This window comes from Aquarana catesbeiana, linkage group LG03, assembly GCF_042186555.1.
Source record: "Aquarana catesbeiana isolate 2022-GZ linkage group LG03, ASM4218655v1, whole genome shotgun sequence".
Taxonomy (NCBI): domain Eukaryota; kingdom Metazoa; phylum Chordata; class Amphibia; order Anura; family Ranidae; genus Aquarana; species Aquarana catesbeiana.
Window position 1 is genome coordinate 379,779,973 of NC_133326.1, and position 18,484 is coordinate 379,798,456.

The 18,484-nt window shown below is 40.8% G+C and overlaps 1 protein-coding gene and 1 pseudogene across 2 annotated transcripts in view; both read left to right on the top strand.

The window, feature by feature from the left end:
* KIF3A (kinesin family member 3A) overlaps nt 1–18,484 on the top strand; it is a 147,242-nt gene that overhangs the window by 80,352 nt on the left and 48,406 nt on the right. The gene's annotated exons all lie outside the window — the stretch shown is intronic.
* LOC141135174 (5S ribosomal RNA) lies at nt 4,404–4,519 on the top strand (annotated as a pseudogene).

Here is an 18,484-nt window from a genome sequence, read left to right on the forward strand (position 1 = left end):
AAAGGCAAAAAGTTCTTTAATTATAATGCATTAAGATAAAAAAAACCTTGTGTGTAGCAGCCTCCTCTAATTACTACTTACCTGAGCCCCATCTCTCTCCAGCGTTGTCCATGAGTGCCTTAGCCTCCCGGGACTCTCCTCTTGATTGGCTGAGACACAGCTGCGGCGCCATTGGCTCCCGCGGCTGTCAACCAAAGTCAGTTAGGCAATCAGGGGCCGGGCTTCATGTCTGAATGGACACTTGGCTCGGGTGCCCCCATAGCAAGCTGTTTGCTGTGTGGGCACTCGACAGGAGGGAGGGGCCAGGAGTAGAGAAGACCCATGAAGAGGAGGATCCAGGCTGCTCTGTGCAAAACCAACTGCACAATGGAGGCAAGTATAACATGTTTGTTATTTTGTTAAAAAAGAGACTTTACAATCACTTTAAGTTGCCAGGTATAGGTTTAGAAGAAGGGTGTATCTTATCCAGTAAAATTGAAAACGGTCTAAATAATATAGCTAGCGCTTCCCATAATTGCCACTGTTTTTGTGGGCTTCTGCTCCTTATGTTTAGCTTTCTCCTACCAATTTTTTCTAAACTTTTTAGAATGTTTTTACTGTAAAGAGAAAAAAAAAACAGCCCATCCGCTCCCCTAGATAGCAGTATTTTTTTATTATGGTTTACATGGCCAGTAATGCTTTCTTTTTTTATTTTAGCTGTGGAAAGCCCCTTTTTATAGTTTTACTGATGATCTGATTATTAGTTCAGTGTTACTCACGTTGCAGTGTTACACCCTTTTTCCACCACTAATGTATCAGAACTGTCTGTTGTATGACCATCTTACCTACAGCAAAATTATATTACAAACATTGATTCTATGTTGTTTGACCACTTCAGCCCCAGAAGGATTTGCCCCCTTTCTGACCAGAGCACTTTTTACAATTTGGCACTGTGCTGATTTTACTGGTAATTGCGTGATCACGCAATGCTGTACCAAAACAAAATGTGCGTCCTTTTTCCCCCCACAAATAGAGCTTTCTTTTGGTGGTATTTGATCACCTCTGCGGTTTTTATTTTTTGTGCTATAAACGAAAAAAAAGAAAATTTTGAAGAAAAAAAAAAGGTATTTTCTACTTTTTGTTATAAAAAACAAAAACATAAAATACATACATAATAAACTCAATTTTAGTCATACATTCAGGCCAAAATGCATTCAGCCACATGTCTCGGGTAAAAAAAAAAATTTAAGCGTATATTTATTGGTTTACGCAAAAGTTATAGTGTCTACAAACGAGGGTACATTTTCTGGAATTTACACAACTTTTAGTTTATGACTGCCTTTCTAATTTCTTGAGGTGCTATAATAGCAGGGCAGTACACCCCCCCCCCCCCCAAAATGACCCCATTTTGGAAAGTAGACACCCCAAGGAATTTGCTGAGAGGCATGTTGAGCACATTGAATATTTTATTTTTTGCCACAAGCGATTGAAAAATGACAAAAAAAAAATATGTACACAAAGTCACTAAATGATATATTGCTCAAACATGTCATGGACATATGTTAAATTACACCCCAAAATACATTCTGCTGCTTCTCTTGAGTACAGGGATACCACATGTGTGGGACTTTTTTGGGCGCCTAGCCGTGTACAGGACCCCAAAAACCAATCACCGCCTTCAGGCTTTCTAAGGGTGTAAAATGGTGATTTCACTCCTCACTATCACAGTTTTGGAGGCTATGATATGCCCAGATAGCACAACCCCCCCCCCCCCCCAATCATGACCCCATTTTGGAAAGTAGACACCCTAAGCTATTTGCTGAGAGGCATGTTGGGTGCATGGAGTATTTTATATTTTGCCACAAGTTTCAGGAAGTTGACAAAAAAAATAAGGGCGTAAAATGGTGATTTCACTCCTCACTACCTATCACCATTTCGGAGGCCCTGAAATGTCAAGATGGCACAAAACCTCCCCAAATGACCCCATTTTGAAAAATGTAGACCCCCCCAAGCTATTTACTGAGAGGCATGTTGAGTATTTTGCAGACCTCGCTTTTTGTCAAAGTTTTGAAAATTGAAAAAAACAAAAATTCAATTTCTTTCTTTATTTTCAAAAACAAATGAGAGCTGCAAATTACTCACCATGCCTCTTAGCAAATACCTTGGGGTGTCTACTTTCCAAAATGGGGTCATTTAGGGGGGTTTTGTGCTATTTTGACATTTCAGGGCCTCTGAAACTGTGATAGATAGTGAGCAGTAAAAAGAAATTCTGAAGGCGGTGATTGGTTTTTGGGGTCCTGTACATGGCTAGGCTCCCAAAAAGTCTCACACATGTGGTATCCTCGTACTCAGGAGAAGGCGCAGACTGTATTTTGGGGTGCATATATATATATATATATATATATATATATATATATATATATATATATATATATATATATATATATATATATATATATATCCATGTCATGTGTGAGCAATATAACATTTAGTGACAACTTTGTGTAAAAAAATAAATTAAAAAATGTAGTTTTCCCCAAACTTGTGGCAAAATATAAAATATTCCATGGACTCCACATTCCTATCGGCAAATAGCTTGGGGTGTCTACTTTACATTTGGGGGGTTTTGAACTGTCCTGGTATTTTATGCACAACATAAGAAGCTTATGCCACACATCACCCACTTGACTAACCACTTGAAGAAAAAGCAATTTCTGACACTTTTTGTTTGCGTGAAAAATATGCATTAAAGCAAAGGCTCTACAGGTTAAAATGATAGGTGTTGCAATTTTTTTTCACACAGTAATTGTGCTGTGATTTTTTTTCAAACGCATTTATTTGTAAGTAGGGTATACCAGAAATTAACGCTGTTATATCCTCTGTGAATAAGAGTTTGACTTGTCCGGCAGACAATGCTCAAATGCTTAGGGATCCAACGGAAAAAAAGTTGGAATTCCTATTAAAAAAAAGCACTTTTTTCTCTGGCAGATTGAGTATCTCAGCCTGCGCTGACAGTAATTGCTTAATCGTTGAGAGACCAGTTTAAACAGATGTTCAAGGTTATCCTGCTCAGCAGGCCCAGGATCTGGCAGCTTTGCAATAGTTGCTTTGAGAGATTCTATCCTTCAGGCCTTGCACCCTTCGCTAAGCACCATGCAGAAGCTCCTGGTTACTTCCTTTTGCGGTGAAACAGCTATTTGGGGATGTTTTGGATAATACATCCAAAGAAATTCTAGTGGAAAAAGTACCCCTTTTGCCATTTAAGAAAAGGAGTAAATGTATTTTCGTTTTTAAAGCTCGTTCTTCTGTGCCAGGGGCATCAGCCTCCAGGCAGTCATGTCGGCTTCTGCCATCAGGTTCAAAAGGTAATCCTCAGGGTTAACCCCAGGGACAAAAGAGGTCTTGGGGGAGGAAATCTACAAGATGCTGAAGCCTCCTTGTGAGGAGTCGCCCTCGCTCGCTCAATAGGGGGAATTCTTCTGCAGTTCTCAAGGATCTGGCAGGAAGAGTGTCAAGACGAATAGGGGACTTTCTCAATAGCTCCAAGGTACAAACTGAAGTCCAAGAGTTCCTGTCTCCTCGTTTTCTCAGATCAAACGTTCCCAAGGATCCAGAGAAAAAGGAGTCTTTCTCTCAAGCATTGGACAATCTTGTGACAAGTGATCATGGTGGCCCCCATGTAAGAGCAGAGGTTGGGGTTTGGTTAAATCCAAATGGACATTCTGGATCTAAAAAATCTAAATTCAATTCCTGAATATAACCACTCTTTTCGTATGGAGTCAATCCAATCAGTTACCTCCATCCTACAAGGAGGAGAACTTCTGGTGTCAATCGACGTCAAAGATGCATACCTCCATATGCCTATTTCCTCGCTCACTAGTAATATCTACTTTTCAAGGTGGAAAATCTTCATTTTCAGTGTGTAGCTCTGCTTTCCGGTCTAGCTACTGCACTTTAAGTGTTTACAAAGGTTCTGGCCCCTCTTCTAGCGAGATTAAGGGCCCAAGATATAACGATTATGGTTTTCCTGGACGATCTGTTCTTGATAGTCCAGTAGCCCGCTTAGACCAAATTGTGGTCACCACATTCAACTACCTGGAATATCTAGGGCGGTTTCTCAGCCTAGGAGAAATCTTCTTTAAAAACATGAAACGGTCTAAGATACTTGGGTCTGATCATAGGTACACCCAGAAAAGGGTATTCTTGCCCCAGGCAAAGATCAGCGCCATTAAAGAACTGATTTAGGTGGTAGAAGCAAGATTAATTCTTCTATTCAACTTTGCATGAGGTTGTTGGGAAAGATGGTGGCTTCATTCAAGGCATTTCCTTATGCTCAGTTTCATTCGAGACTGCTGCAAAACATTGTCCTATCGGCTTGGAACAAAAGGTTCAAGCTCTAGATTCCCAATGTGTCTGACTCCAAAGCCTACGGCCACATCACCCTGAAAGTGCCCGATCTCGTCTGATCTTGGAGGCTAAGCAGGGTCGGGCCTGGTTAACACCCGGATGGACCAACTGGAAATACCAGGTACTGTAGGCTGGGTACACCGGAGCCTCGGTTTATGGTTAATATCCAAAAATCTGCAAAGGGGGAAATCCTTCCTTCAGTTACCATGGAAGTGGCCCAGATCAGAAATGACTTTGCCCGTTATCATTCTAGAAATTCAGGCAGAGCACTTGATTCTGAGGGCCTGAACTGTCAGTTTACAGTATTGTCTTGCCAGGATTCAATCTGACTATGCCACAGCAATGGCCTATATTAATCACCAAGGGAGCACAAGAAGTTGTGCAGCCCAGAGAAAGGTGAATCATATCCTATCTTGGGGTAACACGGCTTAATCCTCGGTTAGGTCACCCCTGAACCCTTGGAACTTGAATTTAGTTTTTGGCGGCATTACAAAACAGCCTTTTTTTGGACCAATATATTCCCTTGGTACTTTTTTTGACAAGGAAACAATTTTTTCTGATAAACATTTCTGCTGCAAGAAGGGTATCAGAATTGGCTGCCTTTTCTTGTAAAGAGCCATATTATTATTGTTCACAAGGATAAGGTAGTATGGCGTTCTCATCCTAACTTTTTACCAAAGGTAGTATTAGGTTTTTATCTAAACCAGGATATTATTCATTCTTCATTTTTTTCAGAACCCTGTTTTATGGAAGAAAAATCACTATATTCTCTTGATGTGGTGAGAGCAGTCTACTTAGACGACTGCTGAGATTCGGAAAATGGATATTTTGTTCGTATTGCCTGAAGGTCCTAAAAGAGGATAGGCAGCATGGAAATCTACTATTCTAAATGGATTCGACAAGTAATCGTTCTAGCTTATGGTTTAAAGAGGTAGTTTCTACCCTCAAATCAAAACGCACTCCTCTAGGGCTGTTAGTGCTTCGTGGGCAGTGCATCACCAAGCCTCCATGGCTCAAATCTGCAAGGCCGCAACTTGGTCTTCAATCCATACATTTACCAGATTCTATCAGGTGGATATAAAAAGACATGAGGATGTCGCCTTTGGGCGCAGTGTACTGCAGGCAGCAGTATAAGTCCTCTGATCTCATGGTGCCCTACTTTTGTTGTCTCCCTCCCCTCAGTTTGCATTGCTCTGGGACATCCCACATAGTAATTACTATGGCTCTGTGTCACGTGATGTACGATTAAAGAAAATAGGATTTTTATACCAGCTTACATGTAAAATCCTTTTCTTTTGAAGTACATCACGGGGCACGGAGGTCCCGCCCCTCTTTCTAGTATACTGGTATGGGAGGGGTTATATAGGGAGGCAACTTGCTGTTTAGGGTGTGCCAGTGTCCAGCACCTGAAGGTGGACTATAACCCCAAATAGTAATTACTATGGGTCTGTGTCCCGTGATGTACTTCAAAAGAAAAGGATTTTACAGGTAAGGTGTTATAAAAATCCTATTTTTTTTTTTTTTATTGCAATTTGTGCAAAAAAAATAGTAAAAAATATATGCCGAAGCATGGGGCAAATCGCCCCTCCATCCCTGCCCCTGCTTCAGCATATATGCTCTTTTTTTTTTTTTTAAACTGTGGTGGTGAAATCGCCTCCTACAGTGCTGGAGTCGCTGATTTACGTATCGTGAGAGCAAATGCTGTTGCTGTCAAGATAGATAAATCAGTGCTACAGTTGAATGGCGTACCTACAAAGAAAATAGTGATTAACAATAAAACACAGTAAACAGTAAAGTATAAAAGAATTACATACCTGCAAAGCAAACACGATAAAACATAGTAACAATAAATCCTTGCAGGTAAGCATAAAATACAGTAAATCAGCAGAACAATAGAGAGAGAGAACAAGATGATGATATAATTTTTTTTTTTTTTTTTTTGTAACGGTTGCAGGTTTTGTCTCTCAAAATGCGATGGCATCTTTGGAGACCCTGTGAAAGTGTGTTCTATGACTGTGCAGTGCTGTACCCTACGCTAATACTCCACTAATGAGTGGTAGCGTTGGAAACATTCACCGATGCAGAGACCAGGTTGGTCAGGACAGGAGGGACAATAAAAGCTGGTGTCATGCCTGTATCTGCGTTTCCTATAGACGTGTCATCTTTTGGGGGGGTGTTTGTTGGGTAGGAGTGCCACGGAGGACATACGGAAAATGCCTCTCATGCATCCGGCTCACTGCATTTGCATTGGGAAGTTGGGGCACAGCACCATCTGGAAATTGAAGGCTGTGATGACCTCTTCCTGTAATTTAAGAAATGATCCAGTTTGTACTGATGCCTTGTATAGCACATAAGCATTCAGCAGAGCCAATTGAAACAGGTATACAGACACTTTTTTTGTACCAGCATCTGGCTCTACGGGCAGTTAAGTACGGCGCCATTAGCTAGTCATTGAGGTCCACCCCTCCCATATTAAGGTTGCATTCGTGGACACAGAGGGGCTTCTCCACAACACCAGTCACTGTTGGAATTTGGACTGTCATATCTGCATGAAGGGAGGACAGAACAAAAACATTCCGTGAATCCCTCCACTTTACTGCAAGCAAATTAATACATCTCAAGCAGGCTCTCTCCCCCAGCCTAAGACTGGAATCTACAAGCCGCTGGGGTAAGCCCCCGCGATTAGATCCCAAGGTGCCACTTGCGCCAATTCCACAATCAAAAAGGTGACTAAAAAGTGGCAGACTTGTGTATTAATTGTCCACGTACAAATGGTACCCCTTTCCAAATAAGGGTGACACCAAGTCCCACACAATCTTACCAGCGCTCCCTATGTAATCTGGGCAGTTCTTGGGGTCCACGTGACTATCTTTTCCTTCCTAAACCATAAAACAATATGTATAGCCTGTTGCCCTGTCACAGAGCTTATACAACTTGACCCTGCATCTGGCACGCTTGTTAATCGGGAACTCATCAACACGGACAACTTGATCGGGAGTAAACAAGGCTGCAAACTATTGTTGAAGTGGTTTACGAGGGGCCGAATTTTGTAGAGCTGATTAAATCTGGTTCACCCCGAGGATGACAGAGTTAATTGTCGTTGAAGTGCATAAATCGCAAGATCTGCTCGTATCTAGCGCTGGTCATGGATGCAGAGAACATGGGCATATGGGGAATTGGGTCAGTGGACCAATATGACCGCAACTCACTCTTTTTAGTTATGCCCATGAGGAGGGATAGGCCCAGGAAGGTTTTAAATTCTGAAACCGTATTAGGTTTCTAATCTCTGGCAAGGGTCAACTGGGGATTAGCGGCAATGAATTGACCAGCATACAAATTGCTTTGGTCCACAATAGATCTATAGAGATCTTCCATGAAAAACAGTGACTAAAAATCAAGTGACGTAAAATCAACTGTTTCCACCTGAATTCCGGGTTGGCCAGTGAATGGGGGAAGTACGGATGCTGCAGAAGTGGTGGGCTCCCAATTAGGATTGGCAAATACAGCAGGAAGGGCACTATGGGCTCAACGGGCCTGTGTTTGCCTTCTTGGTGCCTGCGGGACACTACTTGTGCTAGCCACCGCACCAGCTTGACCTGCACTTATGGGACTCGCCACGTCACCATGTAATACTGCAGTGCTGGTTTGACTACGACCAGGATGTACTAGGCCGCTGGTGCTTGCCAGTTCACTAGAAGGATGAGTGGCACTAGTACTGGCTCTCTGCTCCATATGAGAGCCCTGCAGTTCTTGCACCTCAACAGAAGAAGAAGAACGGGGTTGGGTACACCTGACCCTAGCTCTGACGATGAAGAAGTGGTCCCTGCCATCTGTCAGGGTGCCGCTGCTGTCTACAGGTTCGTATTCTGAGCCTGAATCTGACAGATGGGTGACTTCCTCTTCACTCTCATCTGTCATGCTCAGAAACGTATAGGCCTCTTCACTAGTGTACCTTCGATTTGATATTGTTGCCTCTAGATTTACTGGTACAACTAGTGAGACTCGCAGGCAAAAAGAGCACCTAATTGTCAGCGACTGCTTCAAACGCTACAAAATAAAACTGTTTGCATTCGCAGGGATCAGGCCTGACTCTGCAAATGCGGCAGTTATGTGTTTTAGTGTTTTGTAAGTGACAGTGTTCGATTTGATACTGCACTTGGGTGGGCTGGGCTGGGCGGAGGGGCTAAACCCAGGTGCTAGCAGGTATCTGGGCTGATCCCACTAACGCTGCGTTTTTGGGAACCCTAAACTACTGGGGATGCTAATCTAGTTCTGATCAGATCAAAGATATTGATCCATCACTCTACTACTAAGGGAGGTGTATGGTACATGTGCTACTGGCACTAATCTAAGGCTGCCTGGGGCGACGCGGACCCTAACTGACGCTAAAACTGAAAAATTGATGTCGCCCGTCGGGTGATAAGGCGGTTAAACCTCTCTTAGGTAATATATGGCGGGTGCCGTGACGCTATAAAAAAATAACTAACTAACCAGCGTCACCAGTGACACTAATATGGTGATCACTGGGATGGGGTGAAAGGGTTAACTGGGTGGGTGATCAAGAGGTTAAAAACCTTTATTCGGTAATATATGTGGGTACCCTGACACTATAAAAGGCTGACAGTGAAACTAACCGGCTAACCCGTGACACTAATGCGGCGATCAGAATATAGATCTATACACTGTATTAGTGACACTGGTGAAAGGGTTAACTCGGGGGCGATCAAGGGATTAAACCTTTATTGGGGGGTGCCCTAGACCTACTGTGGCCTACTACAAACTGCCCTAACACTTATTAGTCACCAATGCAGTGATCAGTGAAAACTGCAATTGGTGACACTGTGACAGGGAGTGAAGGGGTTAACGGGGGGGGGGGGGTGATCAAGGGGTGACAAGCGTACACCTATGTGTACTGGTGTTAATGTAGTGTTGTGCAACTCATGGTTAGATGTCCTCTCTCTGGAACGGAAAAGAGCTCCACGAGGGGAGATGACATAATTTGCTCTGCCTGTGTTTACACTTACAGGCTGAGGACAGTCTCTCATTCGCCAGAACCGATCACCAAGTCCAGGCCAGAAATCATTGGCCTGGGCCTGGGGACTAATCGGTTCTGAAGCGAATCCGATCACCACGGGTGCGCCCCCTAGGCGCCCGCGCGCCTGATTGTATACCTACGGCGATTTGTCCAGGAGAGCCAACCTGCCGCAGTATGACGGCGGCTGGTCGGCTATTGGTTAATTATATAACAGATGCCAAATGTAAATTAATCATCATCGTTTGTTTGCAGAAAATTTATTTGACATATAATGTTTTAAAGTATTTGTATGCAGACTAGGAGATGCCGCTAGGTGTGTAACTTCTGCACAATAACTTTGTCTTCTTACTTTATCTCATCTTAATTTTATCATGAAACAGAAGTTTCAGTTTTAATGAAACAATAATGGTCTGCTGATTAAATCTTTCCTTTTTCAGTTTAAATTGATTGATCTGATAAAATTTGATGTGACTAAGCAAATTGATGTGATCTTAATAATATCTAACAATTTCCATCATTTGCTGCTCCTAGATGAGCTTTTTGTCTAATGTATAGCAATAATATGGATCCTGTGCTTTCCAATGGGAAACATTTTATAAATTATTTAAAAAGCTACTCACACCCAAACTGTGCTTTTTTTTTTTTTTACTTTAAAGTGCAACCCTCATAAACACTATAAACAATGAAGATGACCATAAACGTGATGAATATGCTTTGGTGACAATCTAAAACAATCAGCGCTTTAGTACTAACCTCCCTGGTGGTATGATTATGTCAGATTTTTGATGCTTAAAGCAGTACAATGTTTTGCATGGAAATTTGGCGTTTTATATTTTAGGCCTGTAATTCTTAGGAATAACGCACTTAAGTCTGTCCAAACAAGAGTCTAGTACACAGCCCGGGTATGGTAAAGTTTGAAACACGAAATAATAAATTATAATATGATAAATAACTATAAATAATTATAACAAATAATAAATTATTCAATGTAATCAAATCAAAAACACTGAAATTTGCTCAGTTGCAGAATTGTCGCTGTTGTTACTTTCAGTGTTTGATGACGAATTTCCCCATGAATCACTATCGCTCAATTCTGCAAGTGATTCTAATTTATTATCTCTGTTTTCTAGCTGGTCTAAAACCACTTTTTGATGTAAAGGGACACTTTTTGGTTGCTATGGACAATCTCAAGTTTCCAGGCATAAAGAACAGTATATATAATATAAAACTGCATGCAGGGCACTGGACAAACCACTAGGGACAAAAGGGAGGTGAAATAATGTGATACAGTAATGTAATCTGTAAGATTACAGTGTACTGTATGTGTAATGTGTTTTTCACTTTTTGAATTTGGAGCTGTGCTCCATCCTGGTGTGTAGCAACGCTCGCAGGGAACGGAGCCCGGTACTGTGATAGATCCGGCGGAGGACACGACTCGCACACACAGCGGGGAGACCTCATAGGATCCTGGGGACAAGGTAAGTAACTTTGCCTGGATCCTGCGATGCGATCCCGAGTGTGGCTCGGGGTTACCGCTTTTGGTATGGAAAATTCACCCACAATCGGGATTACCGCTAAGGAGGTTAAACTAAAAGCAATAAAAATAAATATAAACTTTCTGCAAACAGTGTTCATTTCATTAAAAAGTCTTTCATAAATCCTGTGCTCTTAAAATAGTGCTTTTTCCATTTAAATAAATGTGTACTGTAAACTACAGAACACCTCTTCCATGATTCCACAATGTGCTCCAACCCAAAGTTCACACTCACCGTAAACGCTGTGACTCCTTCATTTAATAAGTGTGTCCAGAACATATTTGTACAATTCTTTCAGGTAACCTTCTAGGTTGGTCCTTCTCACTACCCCAATTAGGTTCCTGTAAACTGATTCACCTCCAGAACCATGCTGAGCATGCCAAAAATGAGCAGCAAAAGGAGAAGACCTTTTGTGCAATATTCTTTATTCCAACAACCTAAAAACATTAAAAAATGTGCACTTGCAGATTGTAGATCTGCACTTGTAGATCTTCCTACAGGAGATGCATATAGCACTGGACTCAAATATTAAATTGTAATCATGTGCGATTCCAACTTGGTATTATGCTGACTCCCCAAATAAGAGAGCAAAAGGAGTTGCTATTGGAATAGCAAAAAACATCAGTTCCACCTTGGAAGAAAGGAAAGTCGACCCAGATGGTTGCTTCCTGTTCCTCAGAGGAACTCTCCAAAGTGAAAGGTACATGTTAGCAAACGTATATTGCCCCAATAAACGCCCCCAAAAATATCTAAAAGGGATTCTTAATATTCTAACAGACTTCAAACAACGTCATTTAATTTTAGCAAGAGACTTTAATTTTTCAATAGATCAAGAGTTGGACAGTACATCTCGTGCACCGAATCGTGAAAATAAACAACTAAAACTGGTAAAAAAAAAACTGTACAGTCAGCAGTTGACGTATGGAGAACACTATACTCAGAAAAAAAGACTATACATGTTACTCAATGGTGCACGACACGTACTTGAGATTAGATTAAATCTTACTAGATCACGAAACGCTGGAGCAGGTTATGGAAGCAGCGATTGAAATAATCTCTCTCTCCAATCATGCTTCGGCGACAGTAAAGATAAGATTCAGTGAAGTAGAACAGAGAAAAGGCTCATGGAGATTGAATGAAGACCTTATAGATGATGAAGAAATAGGAAAAATAATAAAGACTGAGATCGAACAATATTTTAGTATAAACGATACACCCGATGTCTCAAAGGCAACAATCTGGGAGGTCCATAATGCCTACATCAGGGGAAAATTGATTTCCATAGGAGCAGGGAGAAAGAAGAAGAAGAGAGAATGAAAAATGTAATAAAGGAACTGCTGGAGTTGGAATTAAAACATAAAACACAACTTGACAGAGAAACACAACAGAAGATTGTTATAAAAAGGGCCCAGCTAAATGATATTATGGAACAGGAAACTAGAAAACTATTTAAAAATGTGGCGAAAGAAAGGTACATGTGGGGGAATAAGCCGGGGATATACTTAGCAAAAATAGCAAAGGAAAAAAAACCTTTAAATTATATCGAAAAGATAAAAAATGAGAAGGGGGAATTGAAATATAAAACAACTGATATCGCAAACGCTTTTAAAACATATTATAGTGCATTATATGCAATTAGAAGCACGGAGACACAACAAGAGGAAGAGATCAGAAAATCTAAAATACAGGAATACCTAGCGGAAGTTAACCTACCAAAAATAACAGAAAGCTCAGAACTATTGGAGGAACCTATTACTCAAGAGGAAATTTATCAAGCTCTAAAGGAAACACCAGGGGGGGAAAGCCCAGGCTCAGATGGGTTCTCAATTAAATACTACAAAAGATTTAAAGAACAATTAGTCCCAGAACTATGTAATTATTTTAATAGAATAGGTGAAAATGATGAAATAAGAAGGGAATCTCTCCTTGCAAATATATCAGTTATACCAAAAGCAGGGAAGGACAGAACTATTTGTTCTAGTTATCAGCCCATAGTGTTATTAAACGCTGACACAACTATATGCTGGCATCAAGATTAAAAAACTTCATGCCAGACCTCATAAATGTTGACCAATCCGGCTTTGTACCAGGAAGAGAGGACAGGGATAATAGTATAACAACTATTCTATTAATGAAAAAAGAAAAGGAGCGGCCCCCAATGATTTTAATATCGATCGATGCCAAAAAGGCATTCGATCGAGTCGATTGGGTATTCATGATGGAAGCACTCTAGAGTATAGGGTTGGGACCAAGAATCGTGAGATGGATCGGCAACTTATATAAACATCCCACGGCCAGGGTGGGGGTCAACGGGAGTATGTCGTCTGCCTTTGAGATGTTTAACGGTACTAGGTAGGAGTGCCCGCTCTCACCGCTCCTGTATGTAATAGCACTAGAACCATTACTAAGAAAAATACGAAGCAATTTAGACATAGGTGGAGTAAAAGTCGGAGAGGAGGAAAAAGAAAGAATATGGTGAGCTCACGAACTTTATGATCAACCCCATAAAAACAGTAATACTGAGTCTCGGCCTAGATAAAAAAAGAGGAAAAATGATTACAAGAATTCCCTTTCACCTGGGAAAAAAAAAGAAATAACATACCTAGGAATTAAATTAACCCCCACTATAGAAAAGCTATATCAGGCCAACTATATCCCATTACTCAATGAAATTAAATTAGAGATAAAAAATGCGAGGAGACCAATCTCATGGATAGGTAGAATAAAATGGTGATATTACCAAAAATAACATATAAATTCCAGATGCTCCCGATTAGAAATACCATCAAGTTTTTTTTTAAATAATAAAAACAACAATTTTGAAGTATGCATGGCAGAATAAAAAAGCCAGGGTAAACAATAATTTGCTAACCAGGAAAAAAAAATGGGGGATGGCATGCCCGGATGTAAAAAGGTATTATAAGGGGATTATATTAGCAAGATTAGTTGAATGGCAAATATAAACACTAATAAGAATTGGGTGAAAATGGAAGACACACTCTCTACGCGACAAAACTTCAAAAAATTATTTGGATCCCACCGAAATTTAGAACACACAGCACAAATACACACGAGTTAACCAAAACAGTACTTAAAATATGGGATACATTGCACCAAGAAGAAAAATGGAAATACAATTCCCCTTTACAAATTTTTTTATTCCGGGGAACGGGGCACAGATGGGAAAACAACTGGGGAGCGCACAATTAAAGGACATCACAACTCACGGAAAAATTATGACAAAGCAGGACCTAATGAGTACACATGGGTGGTATAATTTAAATGACTGGGAATACCTACAAATAAAACACTTGGTAAGTACAATCCCTCAAAAAAATTAGAGATGAGAAAGAAATAACCCCAATCGAAAAGCTCTGTAACAAAAAAATACTGGTAAAACACGGAATATCCCAAATATATGAAATATTAACAGACTTAGGACATGAGCCCCCACCATTCATAGAAAAATGGGAACACGACATGGGCAAAAAAATTAGAGAAAACACAAATGGCTGGTGCAGTACACAATTATGCAACGGTCATAACCTTGATAGAGGCAAACTATAAATGTATGGTGCGTTGGCATTTGACACCAGTGAGGATTAATAAATCTCAGCCAAATTACTCCCCACAGTTCTGGAGGAATTGTAATCAATTAGGAACAACAATGCATATATGATGGGATTGCCCTCAGATAAAAGAATACTGGCAGGGAATACTAGAATACACGGATACGATAACAGGGGAAAAGATCCCACAACACCCCTGGAGTTGTCTATTTCATAGGACAACTAAAACACCGAAACAATATAAAAAAACTTTTGGTTCCGTCCCTGCTCAACGCTACAAAAGGTCTTATCCCAAAAAAATGGCTGTGTCCTAGGAAGCCAACTATAAAAGAGTGGTTACAGAGAGTGGAATACATCAGTAATATGGATTACCTATGCAGTGCTGAGCAGGGACGGACTAAAGGTTACAGTGCTACCTGGGCAAAATGGAATGCTTTCAAAATGTCTGAAAAATATTCACAGGGAATGATAGAAACAGGCTAAAGCAGAAAGGCAACAAGGATAACAGATCGGGGAGGGAGGTTGGGTGGGGAAGGGTGTTCTCAGGCAAGAGCTACATATAAATGAATGATGTAGAGAATTAATGTGCACATTTGTGTCATGTATGTGTATAAAATTTTTCCAATAAAAGAAAAAAAAAATGTGCACTTGCATAAAAGAAAAAAAAATTGCCTTGCCTAAGATCACTCGTTTCTATACAATGCAAAGTACCAAAATAAGATGGACATTATAATTTAAAACGGGGCCTTTTAAAGGGGATAGTTCAAATAATTTAAAACTATACAGGGAGTCCTTGAGTTACAAACATCTGACTTACAAATGACTCATACCTACAAATGGAAGGAGACAACAGGAAGTGAGAGGAAATCTACCTCCTAGGAAGGGAAAAGCTTTATCACCAATCCTTGTTTCCACAACAACACAACATTTTTAAAATCCAAGTGTCATAGGGACAGAAATGGAGGTTTAAATCTTCTCAACAGGTACACAGACAGCAAAACAAATGTTACAGGGGTGTTAACCCTTTCCTATGCTATCCAAAAAAACATAAACCTTTTTTTTTTTTTTTTTGGCTGGAGCTACACTTAAAAAAAAAAATGTACCTGTTCTGACTTACATACAAATTCAACTTAAAGTGGATGTAAACCCTCACATATACCCAGTAAAGTTAACAGACTCAGATACATGGAGATGAAACAAATCCTCCTACATAAGTTTTACAGATATATCTGCTGCCTTCAGCTTGCTGTATTCTTTAGAAAGTGCACATTGTGTTAGAGATTTTCCTTTTCAGCACTGGGTGTGGATTCTTGGCATACACTGTGTGTGTGCTGTTTGGAGGAAATTCACTCCCCCCCCACTTAGGCAAAAGAAGGAAGGAAGGAATGTGCAGAGCTGTGCTGTGAATAGACCAGCGCTCTGCTTATCTATTTATAGCACCCACCCTGGCACAAATTTCAGGCTGGTTTTATCTCCTGTGTCGAGATCTTGTCAGTAGTTATCATGCTGATAACAGAAGAATGGAACAGCAGAAAGACACTGGACTTAGGGCTTTGGAGAGAAAAAAGAAAACACTACAGATATATATGTGCTTAGGTCAAATTTCATGAATCAGGTTTACATCCACTTTAAGAACAAGCCTTGTTTGTAACCCGGTGACTGCCTGTATAAAACTAAATATAATAAATATTTGGATACAAAAATTATATATACTACATACTAAAAATGACACTATATATTAAATGAGAACCTCTTTCAAACAAAATTATTACTAAAATTTTGTGATAAAGCAATTTAAATCAAACAATCAGTGTTCAAACCATCAGTCACTAAAGTATTAAGTATTAAGTTATCTACCAGGTTTCATTTTGTGATCTTTCTTTTTTGAGATTGGAACCCCTCCAATTACTGGTAATTTTATCTATCCCATAGAAGATAGATCTCTTCAGATCATAATCGGGAAATTGCAGAAAAAGTCTTGAGACACTGCTTTTTTGCATATTAACAATATAAAAAAAGGATTCAGTAAGCACAGTGTCTCAAGACATTTCCATGATTTCCACAATTGGGACCCGAAGGGATTGATCATCTATGGCATATGTGTTAAACGAAAGGCCTGCGAGCTGAATCTGGCCCTCCAGGCCATTCCATATGACCCTCGCACCTCTCCTGCAGATTCAGCACCCCCCTCGTTTCCACCCCACCCTGTCTCCAGTAGTTGGCAGCAGAGATGAGGACAGAACTCCTCATCCAGATCTCGCGCTTCTCCATGCTGTTGCAGAGAGGCTTTTCTGCCCCCCGTCTCAGCAGCAGAGAAGACAGAACAACTCCTACAGATCCTGCGCCTCCCTGTGCAGCTGCAGCACCCCCTTGTTTCCACATCCCCTGAGCTCAGCATTCATAAGACTCCAGCAGCTGACTCCATTCCTCCTCCTGGTCCTCTTAAAGACCCTGCACTTTCTGCTTCCCAGCTCTGTCCCTAGCTTCTTCCCAGCAGCAGCAAAAGGTAAGAGGGTGCACTGTGATGTGGGGGACGCTTGACTTTGGGTGGTGGGGAGCTGTTGACATCTGATGTAAGGAGGGGGGGAGTGCTCTGGACATCCACTTATAATTATTATGGGAATACATGACATTAATACTTCGGTGCCTTATGGTTTGAACAGTGATTTTGATTTACAATGTTTTATCACAAATTTGTAATAATAGTTTTGTTTTAAAGAGGTTCTCAATGAATGTAATATTTATTTTTTAATATAATTTTAGTATTAAAATATTTCTTGTTTAAAATTATTTGAAATATCTCCCTTTGAAATAAGGTCCCTTTTTAAAATTATACAGCCCGTCTCATTTTTGTGCTTTGCATTTTGTAGAAGAAAGTAATTATATAGTTTAAAATGTTCCATGCGATGTGTAGTTTAGTGCAACAAAGATAGTTGACGGTAGGGGGCATAGAAGTTGATTTAAAGTGAAACTACACTGCATCTGCGCACCACAAAGAAAAACGCTATTTAATTCCTTTTTGTTATTCAAATAACAATCCCCCATTCATCCATATCTCCATGCTTTATTTTACTGAGAAATCACTTTAAAAAAACACCACTTAGCATTTCTGGACTTATCCATCTTGAGTAAGGGCAGATGATTCATGTAGCATTGACTTTCTGGAACCCATCTGCCCTTAGTTCAGGCATACAAGCTGGAGGGTGTGCTTAACTGAGAAAACCCCCCCTCCCCTCCATAAGACTCCTGGGATGTATGACATAATTTGCCTAGGCAAGAAACCAGGAAGTAACTAACAAAATGATAAACAAAATAGTTTAAAACAAGTAAATATAATATACATTCCTACCTATTTACTAATCTAGTAGCATAAGGATTAAAAATGGTCAATGTTGATTGAGAGAGTGAAGTTCCACTTTAACCACTTTCCGCCCGGCCTATAGCAAAATGACGGCTGGGTGGTGGGCAGCAGGATAAGCCGCAGCGATTGGTAGTCTGACACACCGCATCACCGATCTCGGTAAAGAGCCTCTAATGGAGGCTCTTTACCACGTGATCAGCCGTGTCCAATCACGGCTGATCACGATGTAAACCGGAAGAGCCATTTATCGGCTTTTCTTCACTTGCGTCTGACAGACGCGAGTAGAGGAGAGCCGATCGTTGGCTCTCCTGTCAGGGGGGTCTGTGCTGATTGTTTATCAGCGCAGCCCCCCGCGGATGCCCGCCCAGGACCACCAGGGATGGCCACCACACAGGACCACCAGGTATGCCAATCAGGCAGCTGCCAATCAGTGCCCATTAAAAATGCCTGCGAGTGATGCCTATCAGTGCAATCTATCAATGCCCGGCAGTGCCACCCATAAGTACCCCATCAGTGTCGCCCACCAGTGCTACCTATGAGTGGCCATCAGTGCTGCATATCAATGCCACCTCATCGGTGCCGCCTTATCAGTGCCCAT